The 19,522-nt window shown below is 43.1% G+C and overlaps 1 protein-coding gene across 4 annotated transcripts in view; it reads right to left on the bottom strand.

Annotated features, from left to right (window-relative positions):
* The window catches only part of tln2a (talin 2a), a 127,399-nt gene that overhangs the window by 107,264 nt on the left and 613 nt on the right, over positions 1 to 19,522 (bottom strand). The gene's annotated exons all lie outside the window — the stretch shown is intronic.

Genomic DNA, 19,522 nt, shown 5'->3' on the forward strand with positions numbered 1-19,522 from the left:
GGCGAGGGGGCTGACAGAAGTACTGTGTTGCAGTCGTTGCTTAACGGCCACTTAAAGCACTATTTCTGGTACCAGCCGTCAGCGAGGTTTGGACTCATCAAGCGGCAGAACCGATCGGATACAAAACTGCGTCTCAATGTAAAACCTTTCTTTCTGACATAAATGGTTTCTTGGACATAGTGTATGAAACACTCTGCTCGATCAAAGTGCAACAAAACATTTTCTCCTACTACTCTGTCAACAATTTCCTCAAACTGAATTACACCCAGGTAACATTACACTTGGTCGCACCGGAACAAACAAACGCACAACATATCAGCAAAGGGTGCGTTGGAAAGTTCACTTCGGGCGCGGTCTCTGCATCCTGGAACACCTTCGGTAACGCAGAGAATTGTTAGTGTGTGTGCGCCACTCGATACAAGCAAAACTGACACATTCAATATGGCAGATGTACTGACGTATCCCTAACAATAGCCAACACGTTCATTAGTAAAGTTCTAGAAAGTGGAGCATTCTCTGTCTCTGGGTGCCGCGGTCTCGGGGCGCGATGTGAGCATAGGACTGAATTTCCGAACGGACCTCAAACACCGAGGTGAAGCTAGGATTGGTCTGAGTATGCATGGCATCACAACGGGAAGCATAAAGCAGCCATAAAACAAGCAGGCTGAAGCTTGGACAGTCTCTTCCACATGGCCGTTATTCCGAACTAACTGTGGAACAGCCCAGCGCTGAACCTTCACCAACCTTATTGTTTGACTTTGTATTTTCAAAATAAGAAATGTAAAGCTTATACTTTGGTACCTTGACTTACGAGTGTCCCAACTTACAAGCTTTTCAAGTTACAAGCTGTTGCTTGGTCAAATTTTTTGCTTTCTGTTGCGAGCCAAAATTTTAGTTACAATGAAGCTTCAGCTTTTACTCTGCCAGTCGAGTAAAATGAAAAAAAGGAGAGTAGCAGTCACCGATGCACTTTCAGACGATTATTGAACAGTAAAGACAATCAAACACAAAAATACAAAGTAAGAACATTAGCAAAGAGCTACAGTAAGCCAAGTCTCATGTCCAGAAGCTTCCACTAAGACTAACCTGACGTTGTTCCTGACATCACTCACTAGGCCACGCCCCTTACAAGCACTCTTCCTACACTACAATTGTTGTTGTGTCTTGGCTTATCCTAACATACAGTAATTACACTTAATAAAATCAGTTTCTTTATTTTCTCTATTATGGTTTAATAAATCACGATACAGTGCTAATTTTCTTTAACGTTTTCTTTTTTTTGTATTAATGGCATTTTAGTTCACTTCAGTGGAGAATATTGATTTGAAATATGAGTAAATTAAGTTACAAACTTCGTCACAGAACAATATGAACTTGTAAGGTACCATTGTACAGTATATGCCAGAAGCATCTGTATGAATTTAAAGCCCAACACTAGAATTGAGTGTTAACCCCTTGATGTCAATTTCTTCCCAGTCCCAGCATTCCTCCCGTTGCACTTAGCCGTCTTTACGTCTCCACTACAGCTGATACTACCTCCAAAGCCGGCTTAATTCACAGGTTGACTCCGACCCCTCATTCTGTTTAGATAACGTTAATAGAGAAATGTGGCACAGTCGAAATGATGGAAAAATTCTCAGCTTCAAAGAGGTAGACATTCCAGACATTCCACACAAGTCTGTTGACCAGTCAATGGATAGTGGTGTGTTGGGCTCCACCGTACCCCAAAGAGACCTTGCTGAAAAGTGAAATGGTACAGGTCAGGCATTTTGAGACAGTTCACAATGAAATGCCAAACTCTAGGGACAGTACCAAACCAAACTAAACCAAAGTGTCAGTGGAAATTGAGCTTCACATCCTGTAAAAAATAAAAAAGGATCTGATTGGTTAGAAATGAATTTACATGCATCTTAGTACAACAATAGCTCTGTGATTCAGAGACATCTCCAAACAAGGAGATGGTCAAAGATTATATTTTAAACTTCAGGGTTTTTTTTTTTTTTGTAACCAGCTTTGGATGTTTTAGTCTGTTTACTTGGTATGTACATTCTCCTCCAAAAGCATTGTTGCAGCCAGTAAATTTGGGTTGGACATCAAAAGATGAATATGAGACAAGAGCTCAACATTTCAGCTTTTATTTCAAGTCATGGATCAGATCAAAAACTTAAAAGAGAGCACTTATTGTTTAAACCCACTCATTTTACATGGTGTGTCCTGTTACATTGGTTATTCAAATAATAACTAGCACTGAATGTCTAGGCTCCAAGTTTTAGATATTGGGTTTTCCCTGTGACAACTACATTTATACTAGTTCAAGCTAACCAACATAACAACCAGAGAGCTGGTGAACAAGCCATCGTGAAGATGAGAGAAGCTTCACTGTGTTCCTACTTGAGGACAGGAGTTGGTGTCCGACCAATTTTTGTCATATTAAAAACGCTTCTGCTTCAGGCAAACATGATATTTTATGTGGCATAGGCAAATGGCCAAAATAAACAGATGTTCAGTGAATAATAAAATAAAGCACATCTAGTGACTTGAAGTTTGAATGCCGTAAATGTTGGCGGTGGACTAACACTTCGTTGAAAAATATATTCCAAACTTAAATTTTTGGAGCCATCATGTGTAGACTTTACAACGATCTGATCGGTCTGATCCGTATCGGCCAATAATTAGCATTTTGTGCTGATCGGCTTTAATGTCATAATTCACCAATCCGATCAATGACGTCATTGATCGGCTCCGCAAAAGGCATTTACTCCGCGTCGTCATCGTGTACAGTATATTTGAATCCAAAAGTTGGTTTATTTTTAGCCTTGTCGCGTGTCTTTTGACTTAGTACTGTAAATATCTGACAGGCAATAAAGTCATTTAGAAAAAAAAAACATTGGCCGTGTGGCACAGACAACATGTAATGCCTTGGATCAGACTACAAGACAAATTTGGTCTTTCATGCTTGCACTATGTTAGACTACTGCAATAAAATCTTGTATTCCAATACCACCGCATCCCATCTTTTACGATTACTGGGGTTTATCTTGTCAACTCAAACACGACCAGATACACGCGTTACCACAGCCACGACAACAACAATCGATCGCGTCGTGTTTATTATAAGAACAAAATGGGGGAAACGTGCGCTGGTGGTCACCGGTGCTCGGAAGAGGACTTTAATTCAAGGCTTGTTTTAGGTATGGTCATGTACTTTTAATATGATACGGCTCGCAAGCAGGCATCAAAACCTAATGAAGCCTAGCAAGCTAGTGCTAGCACTAACTGTTGTACCGGCATTCTGTCGAATCATGCACTAAAGTTCCGGTGTGTGTGAAGTAATTTAATTACAATAAAGTAATTTAATTACAGTAAGTTAGCACCCATTATTTCTATCATGTTGTAATGTTGGTTTGACCTGACTGATTAGACTACATGACCTGACAAGATATTTTTGAAGAAACTCAGTATACAGTACACAAGTATAATGTATAATGTGCACCCATGTATAACGCCCACCCCCAAAGTTGGCCTCAAAATTCTGGAAAACACTTCTACCCATGTATAATGCATTTTTACAATGCATGATTTTGCTTCTGCCCATATGATCAAAATGAAGTATTTTTTTAAAGAATTATTCTGAAGTTAAGCACTTTATTTGAACATGTCATACTTTTTTTTATTTACTTGCTCTTATTTTGAAATCTACACTGCAGATATTACAGATGTTACTCTTTTTTTTATACCGTTTGTACAATATTTTTGTGTTATCCATAGCTCTTGCGCACTCAATATATTTTATGTGTTTAGGCCTGTCACGACAGCAAATTTCTTAGGACGATATATTTTCCCAAAAACTATCACGGCAAACATTGTGTATCTATGTATTTATCCTAAATAAATACATTTAAAATCAACGCCGAAAGCTCATGTATGAAATTAACAGACAAAGATGAAAACGAAGAACATTTTCACTGTATAGTTAGTTTTGAAAACGTAAAATGTTGTTTTAGTTCGTTATTTTATTAAAACATTCATTTTTATTTTATTTCATATGAAATTTATTTTTTTTTTTATTTTAGCTTTAGTTATTTCATTCATTTCCGTTTACTATAATATCCTTGATCTGAAACAAATTATTCCAAATCATCGATCTCACTGGTAAATTTAGTTTTCACCCAAATTGAACTTCGACCAGTGTCATGAACAGATTGTGGCCTAATTTTTAGGTGCCACTGTACTGTCAATGACCGCAACAACCCCACCATGGCATGAAATGATCTCACATTACTTTATCCTATACATTTGACTAGGCACCAATGGGACCATTTGCGCACGTCCTCCAGAAGGGTGGCCTTATTCAGAGGGGTGCCTCCCTGAGACACAGTTTGCGCCAAACATTCGCAACAAGAATCTAATCCTGATGGGAAAACCAAGAATAGATGCCCCAGAGGCTACGGGGTGCTGAGGAGCCCAGCGGAAGGGGGTGGGATGCATTTCCAGCACTCCCACCAATGTTCCCTAGGAAAGCTGCAAGAGACTCGACAGGGGAATTCCACCGGCGGATTAGTTTCACACACCACGGCGTCACAGCGACTAAAATACTCCGATGACTGATAGAAATGTGGAAATTTGTCAACAAACGTGTTGAATAATGAGAACGCCATTTGTTCACAACTTTGGGAGTTACAAGCAAACGGCTGTCAAGGCAGCAGATGCTCATCACTAAAATAAAAAGTGTCAGGTCATATTCCATTTGGAGAGGTTGGTCTCAATGGGCACTCTGTGTTATTTGTTCATGTCATATAGTGACTGATGTCTGTTCTTGACGTGTGGTCCTACATGCACACCCAATGCATGGTTAGACCGTATCAATAAAATCAATGCTGCCAAACCAGACTACTCCAATTCACCTACATACGTACAAAAGCATTACATTTTTAAAGTTGGTCATCAAGCGATCCCTCTGGTGCAATAGCACTTGAAGGAGGCGAAATGGGTCAAATGAATCACTAAAATCCATAATGCTTCCGATAAGGCCAAGCAAGTCAAGTGTATTTGTAAAGCACCTTTCATACACAAGGTAAATCCACCTTGTTGAGCAAAGAATTCATGATTAAAAGCAAAAATAAATAAAAAAATGAAAATCACAACATAAAAGCAGGATACATAAAGATAAAGCAAAAGAGTTAAATGACAAAACGCATACAGACCCTTTCCAAAAAAATTTAATATCATGGAAAGGTTTATTTCCATAATTCCATTCAAAAAGTTTAACTTTCATAAATTATGAATTCAGGTCCCAGTATTTGTTTATTTTTACATAATTTGGGCTTCCAGCTCATAAACCCCCCCCCCCAAAAAAAATCAGGAATTCCAAAAATTAGAATACTGTGAAGAAAACATTTACTTCTCAGTTTTTGCAGGGAAAAAAAGAAATTAGGGTAACATTAAATCAATCAAAATATGGTACTTTCAAAACGATATGTTAACCTTCAATACTTTGTTGGGAATCTCTTTGCTTTAATCACTGCCTCGACGCGTCGTGGCATTTAGGCAATCAGCCTGTAGCATTGCCAGTGAGTTATGGAAGCCCAGATGTCCTTGATGCTTCCTGTCAGTTCTTCTTTGTTTTTGGGTCTGGTGCCCCTCATTTTCCTCTTGCTAATACCCCATCGATTCTCAATGGCGTTTAGATCCGGCGAGTTGGCTGGCCAGTCAAGCACTGATGGCATGGGCATCAAACCAGGTTTTGGTGCTTCTGGCGGTATGGGCAGGGGCCAGGTCCTGCTGGAAGATGAATTCTGCATCTCCAAACAGATCCTCAGCAGAAGGAATCATGAAGTCCTCTAAAACATTCTGGTAGACTGTTGTGGTGACCATGGATTTAAGAAAGCAGAGTTCACCAACACCTGCACTGGACATTGCACCCCAAATCATGACTGACTGTGGACATTTCACACTAGACCTCAAGCAGCTTGGGTTCTGTTCTTCACCAGTCTTCCTCCAAAGCCTTGGACCTTGATTCCCGAATGAAAGGCAAACTTTACTTTCATCAGAAGAGAGGACCTTGGACCACTGGTCCGCGGTCCAGTTCTTCTCCTTGACCCAGCTGAAACTCTTACTAAGTTGGCTCAGAAGTGGCTTGACCAGAGTAACCCGACAGTTTTACCCCATCTCCCGGATGCGTCTGAATATGGTGGTTTTTGATAATCCACTGAAGCCCACGGTCATCTCTTTTGCTGGTGCATCGTCTCCTGCCACATTTTGTCCTTCCACTCGACTTTCCATTGATATGCTTGGACACAGCACTCTGTGAACCGCCAGCCTCTTTAGCTATGAACTTTTGTGGCTTACCCATCCTATAGAGCGTATCATTGATGCACTTCTGGACAGTTGTCAAGTCTGCAGTCTTCCCCATATTGAACCCAACTGAGACAATTTAACCAAACTGAAGCAATTTAATGACACCTGGGGAAACCTGTGCAGGTTTGAGTTTAGCAGATGATTAGTGTGTGTGAAACTCAGTTTAAAACATTTATGGCCTGAAGAATTTGGGCAGATTTCGTCACAGTATTCTAATTTCTTAAATTCCTGATTTTGTGGGTTTATGTGCTAGAAGCACAAATTATGTAAAAAATTGTGGGTCCTGAATCTGTAATCTATGAACGTTAAACTATTTGAATAGAATTATGTAAATAAATAAACATTTACATGATATTCTAATTTTTTGGAAAGGGTCTGTAAGATTATCAAGTTAAAAATCACAAAATTAAATGAAAACAAGAATTACTATTTTTGATTCAAAGCAGCAGTGAACAATAAAGTTTCCAGGCCAGATTTAAATGTACTGACAGTTTGAGCAGGTCTCAGGTGTTCCTCAGAATCATCTTTATTTGCAAAGTATGTCCAAAAAACACAAGGAATTTGTCACCAGTAATTCGAGCCGCTCCAGTAGGACAACAGACAGTCAATTGACAGAGAACACTTTTGAGACAAAAACATTGACAAAAAAAAACCAGTCACTGAGCAATAAAGGTTTGCTAGTTATCTGGTAATGCCGGTACTTTTTTTTCTTTTTTTTTTGGACAATTGTGCAAAAAGATGCAGAGTCCTCTAGCACTTGGAGCAGTTCGAATGACTAATATTGCAATAGTCCGGTGCAATGACCATTGTGCAAAGGGCGCCGAGACTTCAAGCGAGTAGTACGATAATCTGAGACAATGTTGATTGTGCAAATGTTGCAGATACTCCTCAGTCAGTGTGCAAATGGAGCAGATGCTACTCTGGCATGAGTGGCCAGTATTGGTCAACAACAGATATGCAAATAGTGCAGCGTGGTGAAACTACTACAGTGAGTGCACGAGTAATATATAATTGGCCCGACAGAAATGTGACAACAAACTCAAGACAAAAAAAAAATTTCTAGCATGTTGCAATGGAATTGAAAATCTATTCTTTGCATTCCTGAAGTTTGTTCAACAGCTGAGGAGCATCGAATCTGAAAGATTGTTCACTTTGTTTAGTCCTGGTTCTGGAAACACTCAATAACCTTGTCCCCGACAGCCTGATGGGTCTAGAAGTCTCATAAGTAACTAAAAGGTCTTGAATATGAGTTCCAAGACCACTTTGAGCTTTGTAGACCAACAGTAAAATTTCCATCCATCCATCCATTTTCTGAGCCGCTTATTCTCACAAGGGTCACGGGAGTGCTGGAGCCTATCCCAACAATCTGCTGAGGCACAGCGGTCATCAAATCAGTCTTGTGTTCTTCCATCACAGTCTGGTTTGGTGCTGCTAAAAAAAAGGACAAACTCAGACTGCAACAGACAATAAAAACTACTGATAAGATTGTCGGTACCCCCCTACCCACCCTTGAGGACTTGCACGCTGCCAGAACTAAGACAAGAGCGTGCAAAATCCTCTTGGACCCTCCACATCCCGGTCACCGGCTCTTCCAGCTCCTTCCCTCAGGTAGGCGCTACCAATCAATGCAAACTAGAACTAGCAGACATTCCAACAGCTTCTTCCCTCTTTCCATAAACTTCTTAAACAACTAACCTTCAATTCCATTGCAACATGTTGCCAATTTAAATTTTTTTTTTTCTCGAGTTTGTTGTCACATTTCTGTCAGGCCAATTATACATTACTCATGCACTCATTGTAGTAGTCTCGCCACGCTGCACTATTTGCATATCTGTTGTTCACCAATACTCATACCAGAGTAGCATCTGCACCACTTGCACACTGACCGAGGAGTATCTGCAACATTTGCACAACCAACATTGTCCCAGATTATCGCACTACTCGTCACTTTAAACTGCATACACGCCTTGAAGTCTCGGCGCCCTTTGCACAATGGTCTATTGCACCACTATTGCTATATTAGTCATTCAAACTGCTTTAAGTGCTAGAGGACTCTGCATCTTTTTACACAATTGTCAAAAAAATAAATTACCATATAACGAGCAACCCTTTATTGCTCAGTGACTGTTTTTCTCAATGTCTTTATGTCTCAAAGGTGTTCTCTGTCAATTGACTGTCTGTTGTCGTACTAGAGTGGCTCCAACTACCGGAGACAAATTCCTTGTGTGTTTTTTGGACATAGTTGGCAAAATAAAGATGATTCTGATTCTGATGAGATTCGCCCAGAGTTCCTAAAGGCTCTGGATGTTGTGGGGCTGTCCTGGTTGACAGGCCTCTGCAACATCGCGTGGACATCAGGGACAGTGCCTCTGGATTGGCAGACTGGGGCGGTGGTCCCCCTTTTTAAAAAGGTGGACCGGAGGGTGTGTTCCAACTACAAGGGGATCACACTCCTCAGCCTCTCTGGTAAGGTCTATTCAGGGGTGCTGGAAAGGAGGATCCATCAGGAACCTCAGATTCAGGAGGAGCAGCGTGGTTTTTGTCCTGACCGTGGAACAGTGGACCAGCTCTACACCCTCGGCAGGGTCCTCGAGGGTGCATGGGATTTCACACAACCAGTCTACATGTGTTTTGTAGACTTGGAGAAGGCGTTCGACCGTGTCCCTCGGGGAGTTCTGTGGGGGGTGCTTCGGGAGTATGGGGTGCTGAACCCCCTGATACGGGCTGTGTCAGAGTTTGGTCCGCATTGCCGGCAATAAGTGGGACTCGTTTCCGGTGAGGGTTGGACTCCGCCAAGGCTGCTCTTTGTCACCGATTTTGTTCATTACTTTTATGGACAGAATTTCTAAGCACAGCCGAGGCGTAGAGGGGGTCCGGTTTAGTGGCCTCAGTATTGCACCTCTGCTTTTTGCAGATGATGTGGTTCCGTTGGCTTCATCAAGCCGTGATCTCCAACTCTCACTGGAGCGGTTCGCTTCAGAGTGTGATGAGAATCAGCACTTCCAAATCGGAGACCATGGACCTCAGTCGGAAAAGGGTGGAGTGCCATCTCCGGGTCGGGCATGAGGTCCTGCCCCAAGTTGAGGAGTTCAAATAGCTTGGGGTCTTGTTCAGGAGTGAAGGAAGAATGGAACGGGAGATCGACAGGCGGATCGGTGCAGCGTCTGCAGTGATGCGGACTTTGCATCGGTCCGTTGTGGTGAAGAAGGAGCTAAGCCGAAAGGCAAATTTTTTTTATTTACCGTCGATCTACGTTCCTACCCTCGCCTATGGTCACGAGCTGTGGGTCGTGACCGTAAGAAAGAGATCCCGGATACAAACAGCCGATATGAGTTTCCTCTGCAGAGTATCCGGGCTCTCCCTTAGAGATAGGGTGAGAAGCTCGGTCATCCAGGAGGGGCTCAGAGTAGAGCCGCTGCTCCTCCGCATTGAGAGGAGCCAGATGAGGTGGCTCGGGCATCTGATTGAGGTGGCTCGGGCATCTGATTAGGATGCCTCCCAGACGCCTCTCTGGTGAGGTGTTCCGGGTACGTCCCACTGGTAGGAGTCACCGGAGACGACCCAGGACACGCTGGAGAGACTATATCTCTCGGCTGGCCTGGGAATGCCTCGGGATCCCCTCAGAAGAGCTGGAGGAAGTGGCTGGGGAGAGGGAAGTCTAGGCTTCCTTGCTGAGGTTGCTGCCCCCGCAACCTGACCTTGGATAAGCGGAACAAAATGATTGAATGACTATATATATTTTAAAGCTTCATGCACATAATACCAAAACATACGCATGTGAGGTACAGGTATTTTGTCTAGTTGGAGTCACCATCCTCACGTTCTACAGTGTAGTATCTGTGTGACGTTGAATGTGTGTGTGCCTTTAAAAGGCAGGCCTACACTAAAGTAGCTAACAATATTTACTTTACCGTACACATGCAATTGTGGAACTTAACCCAGTTGTACTTTGCAATAGGCACAATGCAATTCAGCTTCTTTTATTAAGAGTGAAATGAGCCCAGACTTTAGACATTCTCTGTCCTTTACACACCCTTTCCTGCTGGCTTGCACTTATTGGTCTGTAGTAACAGTCAATGTCTGGGATATAAGTACAAAAACAAAATATATACGCAATATAACGAAGGATTACTGTCGTCGCAAAAGGAGACAGAAATTCCCTAAATTGGCAACACTGAGTAAGCTTGCTTTGTCACTTGACCCTGCTCCACCCCCAGGTTGGGAATGGTAATGAATGCCGAACTGCCCCCTAAACCGAGAGATTTAAACCAGAGTGTGACAAGTGAATATTGAATCTGCTGTAATTCTTTATTCTTTGTATAGTTTAACCAAAGAATGTCAGAGACTCTTAAAATGTAAGCTATAAGCAACACAGTTCTTTAGAGCATTTTTTAGGATGAAAATAAGGATAACACATTTCGATGTGCTAATGTATATATAAACACCCAGACAGCTGGAACAGATCATGAGAGAACAGTAAAGCCCATAAAGAAAACACTTAAGTAGCAAAAAACAGCTGCAATTGATATCACAGTGCCAGTATTTCACCACTGGGACCACTGCCTTTACTTTGAACTGATCCACTTTTATTATACAAACTAGGTAGACTGGAAACGATGGTTCATGACATTTATGTGCTTTTTTTTGTTTAATAGATTGTTTTAACCCCTCAAATGTGTGGAATAGTTGAAGGTGGAAATTCAGGCTGTCTTCAAGCTTAGATTTTGTGTTACATCATAGTGGGTTACCAGGCAGCTTCCCGTCACCATGACAACCACTATGGCTGCACAGATATTTTAGCACTTGTTGAATGCAGCACAAAAAAATTAAATAAATAAACCTGTTCCCCCCTCAAGTGTAATACCTAATTAAGTTGTTCTCTGTTGTTATGAAAGCTTAGTTGCCTACTTCTATGTGATGGTGGCTTGGAAAATAAGCATGAAAATGTTGTCAAAATAAGCGAGGGCCTCACACGGCAGTAGTAAGATGCAGGGGCCCTTTTATTGAAGAGATTGGAATGTTGTGATTTTTTTACTCTCATGTTTAAGGTTACACGTGAGGCAGCTTGGTCACAGCAAAGTGTGAAAGTCAGGCTTATCGACTTGAACCAGGCCACAGATTCCTCTGTCGCCACATTGTTGACCAAATCTGACTATTTTGGAAGGGGAAAAAAAGGCAAACACAAAGATTCCCACTCAAAAATAACATGCGAGTGACTACCATTACCTCTTCATTAATTTTGGTCAACATCCAAGTATTTACGATGTATGCGTGTTTTGGTTTTTCCCTTTTGTGACTTTTCTGAAAGAAAAGCTAAAAGGGTTTATTTTCATTATGGCAGAAAATCTAACAAAATTTCCATTGTACTTCACTTTTAACTAAGTACAAGCATTTTTTTTCACCAAATCCCTTCTTCAAATAAATTGAACAATAGCGCCATCATGTCAGTCATGCCATGACTTATGATTTCAAATTTAATTAACAATACAGTGGTGCCTTGATTTATGAGTTTAATTTGTTCAGTGACCACACCTCTCTCCGCTGCTCTTCTCTCTCTACACGAACGACTGCACCTCAGCGAACCCGACTGTCAAACTCCTGAAGTTTGCAGATGACACCACTGTCATCGGCCTCATCAAGGACGGTGACGAGTCTGCATATCGACAGGAAGCGGAGCGGCTGGAGCTGTGGTGCGGCCGACACAACCTGGAGCTGAACACGCTCAAGACTGTAGAGATGATCGTGGACTTCAGGAGGCATCCTTCGCCACAGCTGCCCCTCACGCTGTCCAGCTGCCTTGTGTCAACCGTCGAGACCTTCAAGTTCCTGGGAATTACAATCTCCCAGGACCTGAAGTGGGCGACCAACATCAACTCCGTCCTCAAAAAGGCCCAGCAGAGGATGTACTTCCTGCGGCTTCTGAGAAAGCATGGCCTGCCACCGGAGCTGCTGAGACAGTTCTACACAGCGGTCATCGAATCAGTCCTGTGTTCTTCCATCACAGTCTGGTTTGGTGCTGCTACAAAAAAGGACAAACTCCGACTGCAACGGACAATCAAAACTGCTGAAAGGATTGTCGGTACCCCCCTACCCACCCTTGAGGACTTGCACGCTGCCAGAACTAAGACAAGGGCGTGCAAAATCCTCTCGGACCCTCCCCACCCTGGTCACCAGCTCTTCCAGCTCCTTCCCTCAGGTAGGCGCTACCGATCAATGCAAACTAGAACTAGTAGACATTCCAACAGCTTCTTCCCTCTTGCAATCAACTTCTTGAACAGCTAACTTACAATTCCATTACAACAAGCTGGCAATTTTTTGACTTGAGTTCGTTGTCACATTTCTGTATTATGTATTACTCGTGCACTCACTGTAGTTGTCTCGCCGTGCTGCACTATTTGCATATAGTGGCCACTCATGCCAGAGTAGCATCTGCTCCATTTGCACACTGATTGAGGAGTATCTGTAACATTTGCACAACCATTGTCCCAGATTATCGCAGTACTCGTCACTTTAAACCGCATACACTCCTTGAAGTCTCAGTGCCCTTTGCACAATGGTCATTGCACCGGACTATTGCGATATTAGCCATTCGAACTGAGGACTCTGCATCTTTTTGCACAATTGTTGTTTGTTGTTGTTTTTTGTCAATGTCTTTATGTCTCCAAAGTGTTCTGTAAATTGACTGTCTGTTGTACTAGAGCGGCTCCAACTACCGGAGACAAATTCCTTGTGTGTTTTGGACATACTTGGCAAATAAAGATGATTCTGATTCTGACAATCTTTACGCAAAACACTCAAATCATCTTTTCCAGTTTGAATGAATGTCAATGTCAATCTATTCCATCACCCCAAAAATAGCACTCTGCAGTATTGTATTTTATTAAAAACATACAGTAATAACAAAGAGAAGTAAACAGTTTGTGCATCATGATACTTGTATGCATTGTCCTGCTCATTCATGTGTGTGCGCGCCTTGGCTACCATGGACAGTGTAATACATAACAGATCCCACACATAAACAATATATTACAGACCCCACACAAAGATTTAAAAAAAAAAAATAATAATAATCTGGCGTTTAACAGTTTTGGTCGTATTGTGTGTGGTGTGCACAGATACGCTCAACACATAACACCACACACAAAGATTCTGTTCCACCACTGATCTCAAAATCTGATGGGTAGACACGTCCGGTATGCGCCGATCTTTGCTGAATGGAAGTGGTGTAGATAGATAAAAAGTATTTTTGCCGTCTGGTGGAACACTTTATACAAAAAAAACGGCATCGGGTAAGACATGTTTCTTTTCATTTACGGTTGTTTCCGTGTTTGTCAGTATAGTACGCTTCTTTGATTGCATTCCAACAGCTTCTTCCTTCTTGCCATTAACTTCTTAAACAGTTAACTTACAATTCCATTGGAACATGCTGCCAATTTGTTTGTCTTGAGTTTGTAGTCACATTTCTGTCGGGCCAATTATACATTACTCGTCCACTCACTGTAGTAGTCTCGCCACACTGCACTATTTGCATACCTGTTGTTGACCAATACTGGCCACTCATGTGCCCGAGTAGCATCTGCACCATTTGCACAATCGACATTATCCCAGATTATCGCACCACTTGTCACTTTAAATTGCATACATTTCTTGAAGTCTGAGCGCCCTTTGCACAATGGCCATTGCACCGGACTATTGCTATATTAGTCATTCAAACTGCTCTCATTGCTCATGAACTCTGCATCTTTTTGCACAATTGTCAAAATTAGAAGAAAAACATTAAATTGTACTGGCATTACCAGATTACTAACAGCCTTTTATTGCTAAGTGACTGTTTTTCTCAATATCTTTATGTTTCAAAAGTATTCTCTGTCAATTGACTCTGTTGTTGTTGTTGTTGTACTAGAGCGGCTCCAACTACCGGAGACAAATTCCTTGTGTGTTTTTGACATACTTGGCAAAATAAAGACGATTCTGATTCTGATTCCATTTCACGTCACAATTCTCTGCATCATGACTCAGGAGACGTCTGCTTTCCTCCACACATGAAGAGTTTTGGTTGTAAATATTGAACGCGTTAATTTTTTCTTAAGATTGTCAGCGCCCACCTGTTACAGACCCTAAAATCAGGACAAATCCACTCTTAACACCATCCTTGCCCATTGGATTAACTATTATTAATATGACCATGAACATGACACTTCCTTTCTCACAGTCATGCATTATTTTATAAGTGATGAACACTCACTTCCTTGCCTGGTGGCCTGTTTTTATGCAAGGGCAAAATTCAATAAAGAAGCCATCCACGGCTAATGAGGAGTCCCACGCTCCGCCCCTTCACACATGCCCAGAGGTTTGGCATCCACCCGAGGACAGTTACTAAACAATCGACTCGGTCGTCTTTAAGTCCAATGAAGCTTACGTCTAGCTCATGATTTCAGCACTAAACACATGAACAGCTACGCCACAGCGACAGAAGAGTGTTCCAGCATGCCACTTTGAGAACATTACATTTAAGTGGCAAATAACATTGCTGTTCACGACCACCGCTGCCACCCCGGATCAGCGCTCTTTATATTCTCCTTGCTGACAAAGGGGGTCCGAAACCACTTGAAGTTAAGGGACCGGGGATCTGTATGCTAAAACAGCCAGCAAGGGACAGAGGAAATTTTCACACAGCTGATTAGTCAGGCCTGGCCAATAACCATATGACATTAACACTAAAACAGTCAATCATTATATTAAAACTATTGCGCACCCCTAAAAATTGTTTTAAATGAGAAATATTATACAGTTTTTTACATCTGGAGGTGTCCTAATAACATATCTGAAAAGATTTATACTACACTTGACATTTTATCTGTCGTGCTGAAATTAACCTGTTTCCAGAAGGCAACCTCGTCTCATGCAAGTGAGAAACCGTTATCCCCGCCCCTTATACTGCTAAGCCTATGGCAAGCCTAGCTTTCATTATCATGACGACCGGAGCGGAGATTGGGTGTTGCCACTAGGCGGTGGCTTCTGTTTGTGCACGCGAACCGCAGCGTGTGGAAAAAAAGTGAGCACCCGTAAAGGCAAAAACATTTTCATTCTGAGGGCAGCACTTCATACATTTACATTCTTCTTCTGCTTGTTTTAATGAAAAGGTGTTAGCGTCACCATTCATCAACAGGCTCAAACTAGGCCAAAAGAAAAATATGAGAACCTTTTCTCACTTCAAACACTTATGAGGTCCAATTTAAAGCGGTTTTCTCCAAAAAGCAATCATATAATGAGACAACCATAAAATCAGAGCACTTATCAATTTTATTTGGAAAAGAATGCATCTGTATAACAAAAGTCATATGGCCCCTAGCAAAAATCTTACCGCTTAGAGCCGCCTACTGTCTGCAATTGATTAAATAAATGCCCCTAGTCGCCATTGGCGATAAAACAGGAGAAGAAGAAGAAGAATCACGTTTATTGTCATGAACATGCATGCATGCACACGACATTTGTTCTCTGCATTTTACCCATCACAGTGAACACATACACATGTTACTGGTACACACTGGAGCAGGGGGCAGCTGAAGCGCCCGGTGAGCATTTCGGGGTATCAGTGTCTTTCTCAAGGACACCACAGCAGTGAGTCCGGGGCATGTTGGCGGATGGCCCAGTCGGGGTCTGGAAGCTAGGTCCCCCATGGTGGCAGGCGATGATCTTAACCATTGGGCCACAGCTGTCCTATTATAAAGAGGCCCCTCGAGTGAGGACTTACCTCTAAAATGCCTGGTACTGCAGTTGAGTACAATACTTCTGGCCACTATTTATGGAAACAAATCCATTCAGCTAACAATTTTCTATAGCACTTTTACTCACTGGGTGAGCTGGAGTCGATCCGAGCTGACTTTGGGTAAGAGGTGGGGTACACATTGGACGGATCTCCAGCCAATTGCAGGGCACAAACAAACAAACAAAAAAAAACTTTCACACTCACATTCACAACAATGGAGTCTTAACCTACAATGCCTGTTGCCTGCTAATTTGCATATGGTCACATCACATCCTGTCAAAGTACTGTACACAGTACACACACATCTGATGTAGATCCAATTGCAGAGTGATCTGACTGCTTCCAAACTTAGCCTAACATTTTGCGCCTCCAGGGCAATATGCAAGAATTACTTCTCCACTCAGAGAAAGCAGACCACAGTCGCACAATGCGTCATGAAATAAAAGGCCCAGTTGATTCAGCTGCCGTTTGAGAGACTTAACCCAAAAATGCACAACCGCATTGAACCGCATCCTAACCAGCAAAGTTTGGACAGGCCTGCTGTCAGTAACGTGTAACATGTTGCTCTTTTTGCCGTGCAAATATTGGACCATTAAGCAGACATTGTTGTCGCTAAATTGGCGTCACGGAGGTCCAGCAATGCTCAATGAGTCTCTGGAGACCCCCCTGATGAGCCCGCCATCATCCTAACCGGCTCCCCTCTTCTCACCCCTTTTCTAAGGGAGAGCCCGGACACCCTGCGGAGGAAACTCATTTCAGACACTTGTATCCGCAATCTTGTTCTTTCGGTCACAACCCACAGCTCGTGACCATAGATGAGGGTAGGAACGTAAATCGACCGTAAAATTAAGATCTTTACATTTTGGCTCAACTCCTTCTTTACCACGACAGACCGATACAGAGTCTGAATCACTGCAGATGCTGCACCGATCCGCCTGTCGTTCTCCCGTTCCATTCTTCCCTCACTCATGGACAAGACCCCAAGATACTTGAACTCCTCCACTTGGGCCAGGATGTTATCCCCGACCTGGAGAGGGCACGCCACCCTTTTCCGACTGAGGACCATGGTCTCAGATATGGAGGTGCTGATTTTCATTGCAGCCGCTTCACACACAGCTGCAAACCACTCCATTTAGAGCTGAATATCGCGGCTTGTTGCAGCCATCAGAACTACATCATCTGCAAAAAGTAGAGATGTAATACTGATGCTGCCTAACCAGACCCCCTCTACACCTGGGCTGCACCTAGAAATTCTTTCCATAAAAGTAATGAACAGAATTGATGACAAAGAACAGCCTTGGCGGAGTCCAACCTTCACTGGAAACTCATTCAACTTACTGCCGCCAATGCGGACCAAACTCTGACCCCGGTCGTACAGGGACCAACCAGCCCCTTATCAGGAGGGCCGGTACCCCATACTCCCGGAGCACCCTCCAAGGGACTCCCTGAAGGACACGGTCGAACGCCTTCTCCAATTCCACAAAACATATGTAGACTGGTTGGGCGAACTCCCATGCACCCTCGAGGACCCTGCCAAGGGTTTAGAGCTGGTCCACTGTTCCACGGCCAGGACGAAAAAACTACAATGCTCCTCCTAAATTTGAGATTCAACTTCCTGACGGACCCTCCTCTCCAGAACCCCTGAATAGACAGACCTAACCAGGGAGGCTGAAGAGTGTGATCCCCCTATAGTTGAAACACACCCTCCGGTCCTAAAAAGGGGGACCACCACCCCGGTCTGCCAATCCAGAGGCACTGTCCCCGATGTCCATGTGGCGTTGCAGAGGAGTGTCAACCAGGACAGCCCAACAACATCTGAGGCCTTCAGGAACTCCGGGCAGATCTCCTCCACTCCTGTGGCCTTGCCACCGAGGAGCTTTTTACCCACCTCGGTGACTTGAACCCCAGAGATAGGGGGAACTTGCCTCAGAGTCCCCAGACTCTGCATCCTCCTGGGAAGGCGCGTCGGTAGAATTGAGAAGGTTTTCGAAGTATTCGGCCCAACGACTCACAAAGTCCTGAGCTGAGGTCAGAAGCGCCCCATCCCCACTATATACAGTGTTGTTGTTGCACTGCTTCCCCCTCCTGAGACGTCGGATGGTGGACCAGAATTTCCTCAATGCCTTCCAAAAATCGTTTTCCATAGCCTCACCAAACTCCTCCCACACCCAGGTTTTTGCTTCAGCGACCACCAAAGAAGTCAATGATTCTACAACCCGGCAAGGCCAAAAAACAATATTGAATGGCAGTGACCTTCGATCACTCAGGCGGCACTGTATCAAAAACCGACATTAATGTTTAAAGGATATCACCACATGGGCTCAAGAACACTTCAGAAAACCAATGTCAGTAAATACAGTTCGGCGCTACATCCATAAGTGCAACTTGAAACTCTACTATGCAAAGCAAAAGCCATTCATCAACAACACCCAGAAACGGCGCTGGCTTCTCTGGGCCCAAGCTCATCCAAGATGGACTGATGCAAATTGGAAAAGGGTTCTGTGGTCCCACGAGTCCACATTTCAATTTGTTTTTGGAAATTGTGGACGTCATTGGAGAAACATATGCTGTCATCCAAGCAACGTCTTTTACATGGACGCCCCTGCTTATTACAGCAAGACAATGCCATACCACAGTCTGCGTGTGTTACAACAGCGTGGCTTCGTAGTAAAAGAGTGCGGGTACTAGACTGGCCTGCCTGCAGTCCAGAGCTGTCTCCCGTTGAAAATGTGTGGCGCATTATGAAGCGTAAAATATGACAACGGAGACCCCGGACTGTTGAACAGTGAAGCTGTACATCAAGCAAGAATGGGAAAGAATTCCACCTACAAAGCTTCAACATTTAGTCTCCTCAGTTCCCAAACGTTTATTGAATGTTGTTAGAAGAAAAGGTGCTGTAACTCAGTGGTAAACACGACCCTGTCCCAGCTTTTTTGGAACGTGTTGCAGCCATAAAATTCGAAGTTAATGATTATTTGGAAAAAATCAATCAAGTTTATCAGTTTGAACATTAAATATCTTGTCTTTGTAGTGTATTCAATTAAATATAGATTGAACATGATTAGCAAATCATTGTATTCTGTTTTTGGTTCTGTTTAACACAACGTCCCAACTTCATTGGAATTGGGGTTGTATATTGAGCTGACTCTTCTACACACCACTACACGAAGCATGTTGAAGTACTAGCAGGTTGCTCTATGGGAAGGGGTGTGGCAGTAGAGCCATGGAATCAAACGTGCATGAGGAGGCTGCAGGTTGAATCCATGCATCAGACACCCTCTTTTAGGGGTTTTGGGAAGCAATACAATGAATGGAAGGGGACATCATTATTCATTGTCGCTACATTGGGGCTGGGGAATGGATGACCCAGGGGTGGGGTCATAAAACAAAGTTGCC

The sequence above is a fragment of the Phyllopteryx taeniolatus genome, chromosome 2 (genome assembly GCF_024500385.1).
Source record: "Phyllopteryx taeniolatus isolate TA_2022b chromosome 2, UOR_Ptae_1.2, whole genome shotgun sequence".
Taxonomy (NCBI): domain Eukaryota; kingdom Metazoa; phylum Chordata; class Actinopteri; order Syngnathiformes; family Syngnathidae; genus Phyllopteryx; species Phyllopteryx taeniolatus.